Here is a 7,595-nt window from a genome sequence, read left to right on the forward strand (position 1 = left end):
CAATACCTTGCAGTAAGAGTTTTTTATTTATCAAGTTCTGCATTTTTTTTTCGTAAATTTTTTTAAAATAATAATTGTGTTTTTAGGAAAATATTAGTCCATGGGAACAAGTTCATATACCGAGCACAAATCTCAATGAAAGTGTGCATGCTAGTTGGCTGGCTTGGGAAGGGTACAAGAGAAAGCTTTCACTTTACGATGCGTGTGTCACAGTTGTTATAAACTCTTATATTCAGTGCACAAAGGCCCATGGATTCCTAACAGGTAGATACAAAGGAAATGGACCTAGCATGGACACTTTTTTGCAAAGAGTGTCTTGTGAAAAGTCTCCGTCCCCCGCTATGGTGTCGTATGTTTTACAGTCTGCAATAAGTGGGACTAGTATTTGTGAAGAACCAATTCTTCATGGAAACAATGAGATAATTCAGAGAAATAAGACTTTGAATTTGCATAATAGCTTGCATAAGCCACAGTATGTGATGGAATCAAGAAAGCATAAGCAGAAGGGTCAACCTCGAAAGATCATTTTTAGTAGCCACCCTAATCTAGGCACTAATATTGCAAAGAGGAGGATGGTGTTAAGTTACTGATGAAGAGAGTGATTAAGTTGTTGCTAAAGCACAAGGTGGTCTTGGTAACATTAGTGTGAAAGGCAGTTTTTTAGAGGAGGATGTCATCAAGAGTAATTGGGCATTCAGAAGAACGCCATATCATTGCTCAAGGAAGTGCTTTGGTGTTGTAAAATGCAAAAAGCGGAGGAACATTATTCAAAACAGATCAAAAGGTTTAGTTACACCATGTTTTTTGTCATCATGGGATTTTCCTGGTTTGACTAGATGTAAGGCGTAATGGTTTTGGTTTTGTGTCGATGTGGAGGACACAAGCCATGTTGATCACAATGTGAAGGAGATACCAGATCTTCCTTCTGTGTGGCCTTTGCAAATAGGTACAAATATTACTACAGAGGAGGGTGCATTCATACAACAATGTGGATTCTGGTTAAAGAGACTAAATAGACAACAACTATAGCCACTCCTCGTGTCGACAAACCTCTGTCTCAAACAAGAATCAAGAAGTGGACAGTATATATATATATATTACTCAATTCCTTTTTGCTCAAATATAATAAGGAAGTTCGCTTGTTTAAGAAATTTATAGCATGGTAAATTCATGGACTTTTATGGATTGTCACATTTCATTTTGCACCACCCACAATATTATTTAAGGTTTGATTTAAAGGACAAATCCTCAATCCTAACTGGTCGACTAGCTAGTTGAGACACATTTTTCCTGAACACTAACTGCTGACTTGAATTTTAAACGAAAATAGATTGTCCCCTCATCTCATCGTCTTAAAATAAGGTATGGCTCTTGCGACCTTCTCTCTTAAAAATAATTTTATCGCAAGCTATGTAATGCCTTTTACTATTGAAAGCTTGCAACCCTACCAGTTACCACGTGACAGAGAATAATCAAAGTAGTAAGATGTGTCAATGATGTATATAGTAATGTGAGTATGGTCTACCTAGAGAGAGAGAGAGAGAGAGAGAGAGAGAGAGAGAGGGAGGGAGGGAGAGAGAGAGAGAGATAATGCAAGCAAGGTCTTTCTTACATATCCTGAAGGGAGAGCAATTACTCACACAAATATTTGATGAGGAGAAAGAGTTATTGTTCCATCTATGTATGCATTGTCACAAGGAGCTTTTGTTCATTCTCTATATAGGAAAAAAAAAGCATTCACTACATAATTCCCTAGATATAAATAAACATATCTAGGAAAAGTGCAAACTAGAGAAAATGAAACACTTTCCTAGGTAGGCTAACTAGGAAATATGTGCATGGATTTCTCTATATAGGAAAATTTACCTACATAGGAAATTTTTTCCCTATGTAAGTAAATTTTCCTATATGATTTCTCTATATAGGAAAATTTGCCTACATACGAATTTTTTCCCTATATAGGCAAGTTTGCCTACATAGGAATTTTTTTCCTATGTAAGCAATTTTTCCTGTATATCTCAAAAATTCCTATGTAGGCAAATTTGCCTATATAGAGAAATCCATGCACACATTTTCCTAGTTAGCATATCTAGAGAAATATTTTCCCTAGTTTGCATTTTTTCTAGATATCCTTATATCTACCTACGAAATTATATAGTGAATACATTGTATAGAAGCTTACCTTTTTCTATCTATGAATCATGTTAATATACTATTCACCAAACATTTTATAAACATTTCAAGATTATCTATCAAATATTAAGATATACAATAGGTGTCCCATGTTAGATCTACATATAGGACTACGTTCATTAGAGAGATTTGGCTTATCGTTTCACCACCTGTACATACATGCAAACACATCTTAACTTTGAAACTTCAGCAAATAACAAAGACAAACTTCAGCAAATAACAAAGACACGGGAGAAGGATCACAGCCCTCATAACTCAATCTTGATGTCAATGGAGCATAGCCTGTAATTAGTTGGATGTTTCTATGAAGAGGAGTCCCATGTTAGAGTGGCAACCCTATTGCTACAGCTCTCTACAACTCTCAGCTTTCTACCATGCCCCATGGAACAATACACATCTCAGCCTTATGAGGGCAAACCTCCTGATGCAATGCAACCTTGCAGGAAATCAACTCAGCTCCCACAGGTTGGACATAGCTCTTATAGTAGAGATTATATCAACTAGTATCTATAGAGAAACTGCATCTAACACCACAGTCAAGTCATTGTAGTCAAGCATCCTAGACAAGATGAAACGGCCTTAAGCACTACAAGCATTCAACCAATCTCATTAGCTAAACTTAGCCAAAATGCATAGAATGTTTGCATAGGCTTACTTTATTGATGGCTAGATTAAACCCATGTGTTTGCATAGGCTTACTTTATATGTGTTGTGCTGCTTTGTTTAGGCTCCCTCTATACACTTGGATCCCTGCTACATTGGGTGATAGGGTATAATCATTGATGAATGGCCTCTCATAATCAAATACAGTATTTGTAACACAAGTTGATAAAAGAATCAGCTAACATTAAAGAATCAAGATATACCTATAACCCATGCTTCTGTCAAGCCCTATGCCATTGTTGCTTTCTTCATGAAAATGAGGTTGTTGAGTGTATCCTCCATACTCAACTCAATCAGCATCTGTGACATTACCGATTTGAAATAAGTACCAACTTCAGGCTACCCAAAAATCCTCTTAATAATAGAAACAAATTCATATAAAACACTTGCTTAGAACATCACATGTAATCACGAGCCAATGTTACCTCAGATTATTTGCCTGGATGAATCACAAAACCGAATGAATATTAAACCCTTGCATATCTCATCTTTTGTTGATCTATCACATAGCATCTAAGAAAGTCTTCTATAGTCCTAATACCATTCTGTTGGAGCCTCTTATGAAAAGCTCCATCTTTACCGATCTTGTCGAATCACCACACCTCGTCAACAAAAGCTATGGAGTCCTTTTTGTAAAAAGAAAAGCACAAAAATTAAGAATATCATGCAAATAACCAAACTCTAAATAAGAGGGGGTGGTTTTGTAAACTGAAAAGCACAAAAATAAAGCATATCATGCAAATAAACAAACTCTAAAGATACACAAATAACCAGATAGCTTACATGTTATGTTTCCTCCCTACAGGCAAAGTACGCATGCAGCTTGCCAAACACCAGCTCCATTAGAACCACCCAAAATTGGTAGCTTACCAGATACTAAATCCATGAAAACCACCCCAAAACTCGTAGCTTTCTAGACACCAACTCCATTAAAACCACCCCAAAATTGGCATCTTGCTAAACACAAGCTCCATCAGACCCACCCCTTATGTCTGGCAACTTGCTCCATCAGAACCATCCCTTGTGTCTAGCAATTTTCTATGGCCTTCATGCTCAAGAAGGGGGCAAGAGATTGAGCCCAAACACCTATAAAATATGCAGTACATAATTGGCAACAACAAAAGAGCATGGATAGTGCAAGCAAGAATCCTTTATAACCAACCAAAGCCAACATATTTTACATGCTTCTCTATTGCCTCTACTTCTTCCTTTTACCTGCGAATGCTTTTGATAATAAATAGAGATGCCATATTGTATACCTTGTCAAAGAAAGCATTGACTTTCTCAAGCTGCTCTGACATGGGAGGTTCAATAGTCCAATTTTCAATCTGTTGTACCAAGGAGCTCGGTCTAAGGTATAGAGATGCTGCTTCCCTTACAGTTTCAAGCTTTTTAAAACTCGAAACCCGTGAAAGCGTGCCAGCACCTGCATAAAGCATAAGCAATGGGATTTCTTGTCATGATGTTTTGTGGAATCGGTTGTATTTTAAAATTCCTACAATTCAATGAAAATATTCTTAACATGCATCATCACCATTAAATATCAGGAACCGCAGCAACGTTTCCAAATCGTCAGGATTGTTGCGGGCCCAGCTGGACAAGGCATTCGCCTCGTCAATGAACAAGGGGACAAGGCATTCGCCTCGTCAATGAACAAGGTACAGAAGCCAATCGCTATACGAACTAGAAAACCTTCCAGTAAATGGGGTTATGCATCATGATTTGCTTGCTGTTCATGGTCTGAATCATCAGCTTTGGCTTCCTCACGCTTGACTATTATGAGATGAAGCAGTTTGTGCATGGCCATCTTGATAGATGGGGAGTTAGACACATAGATTTGAAGGATGCCCATGCACATCAAAATGATTATGAACACACTCTCTCTCTCTATATATATATATACACACACACACACACATATATATATATATATACATAGAGAATGGGCATGAACGCACTCTCTATATACATCTGCTTCGTTGTCTATCAAGACGCCCATTCTCTATGTATATACATATATGTGTATATATATACATATATATATGTATATAGATATATATACATATGTATACATATATATATAATTTAATATTATATATATTAAATTATACATATTAATTATTGTTCAAAATATACTAATTAAAACACTAACTATACATATTATATATATATATAATATGTATATAATATATATATATATATATACATTTATATATGTATATATATATATATATATATATATTATATTAGACTATTATCTATTGTTATAAAAATACAACATATAACATCTCTCTCTCTCTCTCTTTCTCTCTCTCTCTACTTTGTTAAAGAAAGAATCTCACACAATGGTATTATATACATTAAAATATGTATAATATGTATAATATGTATATATACATATATATATATATATGTATATATATAATTTAATATTATATATATTAAATTATATATATTGATTATTATTCAAAACATATTAATTAAAACACTAACTATACATATTATATATATTATATACATTATACATATCATATATATAATGTATATAATATATATACATATATATAAGTATATATATATATATATTATATTATATTAGATATTATATATATATATATATTATAATAAAAATTTTATTAAAATTTAAAAAAACGAACGGGAGCTTACCTGGCCGCGTTGCGCGCAGATGGAGCCTGGCGTCGATAGCTGGTGGACGCGGCGCCGGACGATCAACTAGGAACACCAGCTGCTGCTAGCTCGACTGCAGGCGTCGACGGCCGAAGCTGGACGCGGCCACGATCTCTAGCTAGACTATGCGCCTCGCTCGACTCGACTCGGCTGCAGCTGGCGTCTGATCGCTCGAGCTTGGATGCGGCCACGATTTAAACAGCGCGCCAGATCTAGATAGATCGATCGATCAGTAGCTAGCTGCAGCTGTAGCTATTGCGCTAGGAGGCACGCGAGCTGCTCTGCAGGATGGAATGGCAAAGAGTAGAAATGAGGCGGTGGAGCTGAAATGAGTCGATGCAGGACGACGTGGAGGCGCTGGGCAGATGAAGCTCTACTGCATTGTAATAAAGCGGGTAGGTGTAACGGGCGGCGGGTAGGTGTAAATAACGAACAGAAAGGTACGCATATATATTATATTATAATATGTATATATTATATATACGTATATATACACATATATTATAATATATATGTATGTATATAATATATATATATATTATATTATATTATATATTATATATTATATGTTTTATATTCTATATTATATATATATATACGTGTATTTATATATATATTGTAATATATACGTATACGTATATATATAATATATGTATATATTATATTATATTATATATTATATATTATATGTTTTATATTCTATATTATATATATGTATACGTATATATATAATATATGTATATACATATATAATATATATATATGTATACGTATATATATAATTTATGTATATACATATATATATATATTATATATATACGTACATACATACATATATATATATATATGTATACGTATATATATATATATACATATATACGTATACGTATATATATATATATGTATATGTATACGTATATATATATATATGTATATATATATGTATATGTATACGTATATATATAATATATGTATATACATATATATATTATATATATATACATGTATATATATATTATACATATATATATACATATATATATATACATGTATATATATATACGTATATATATATATTATATATATACGTACATACATATATATACATATATATATATATTATACATATGTATATACATATTTTATATATATATATATATATATATATATATATATTATATGTACTGGCATGTGCGTGCATGCATGCATATAGTATGTATGTCTGTCTATGTATTTACGTATGTGTGCACGCATGCATATCCATATGTATGTATGTATGCATGCATGCTGTAAGAGCACACAACCTTGGCAGTGGCCGGGGACTCCACATATGAAGTAGTTCCTCGCTCGAGCAAATAAGAGCTCCTACTATATGACCTTACCTACGATCTTTATGGTTGAATTCAAAGATGGATTTCATTGTGGTGAGATGAAGACGAGGGCTTTGATGGGTGCAAGTAGTGTAGAAGAGGGTGAGTGGTGATATGGGGATGCCAAAGAGTTTGGATGGGCCATCATCAATGGCTAATCATCCTTTATAGCTCACGCACGTGAAGGGATGTGTGCACGTGACGACCCTTCAAGCATCATCCATCTCGGTGCCTATAGGTGAAGCTTTCGGTTGCCCACAGGTGAAGCTCTCTCTTAATTGTAAGTAAAGCTTTGTGGATCACATATATGTGTCTCTTGATGTTGATGGTGAGTACAAGAGCCTGTATTATATCTAGATGTTCAGACCTTTATGGTCTTTGTATTTGGTTCTTTGGTCTGACAGGGTACTTTTTTTGTGTGTTGTTTATATGGAAGATGAGTGAATTCGATGATGGCCTTACCTCTAGTCTATGCTAAGAGTGGGAGGTGTAAAACAAAATAAAGGAGTAAAAAGTGTTGTAATATAGCTCATATTATATAATAAAGGAGTAGAAAGTGTTGTAATTAAAGATACTAAAATTTAAATATAGCTCATATTATATAATTCATATAGCTCACAAGATAGATTATCAAATTGATATTGGAGCATACTAATGATCTTTTTGGAAGCTGTAAGTATG

The 7,595-nt window shown here is 34.0% G+C and overlaps 1 long non-coding RNA gene across 1 annotated transcript; it reads right to left on the reverse strand.

The window, feature by feature from the left end:
- Positions 1–1,704: 1,704 nt before the first annotated feature.
- Positions 1,705–3,387, reverse strand: LOC147629337 (uncharacterized). Its single transcript, XR_015268007.1, has 3 exons — positions 3,060–3,387; positions 2,849–2,943; positions 1,705–2,779 (listed from the first exon to the last, which is right to left on the reverse strand). It is a non-coding gene; the product is annotated as an uncharacterized LOC147629337 (long non-coding RNA).
- Between the last annotated feature and the right edge of the window lie 4,208 nt (positions 3,388–7,595).

The sequence above is a fragment of the Cibotium barometz genome, chromosome 18 (genome assembly GCF_041138505.1).
Source record: "Cibotium barometz isolate CiBa-2024 chromosome 18, ASM4113850v1, whole genome shotgun sequence".
Classification (NCBI taxonomy): Eukaryota; Viridiplantae; Streptophyta; class Polypodiopsida; order Cyatheales; family Cibotiaceae; genus Cibotium; species Cibotium barometz.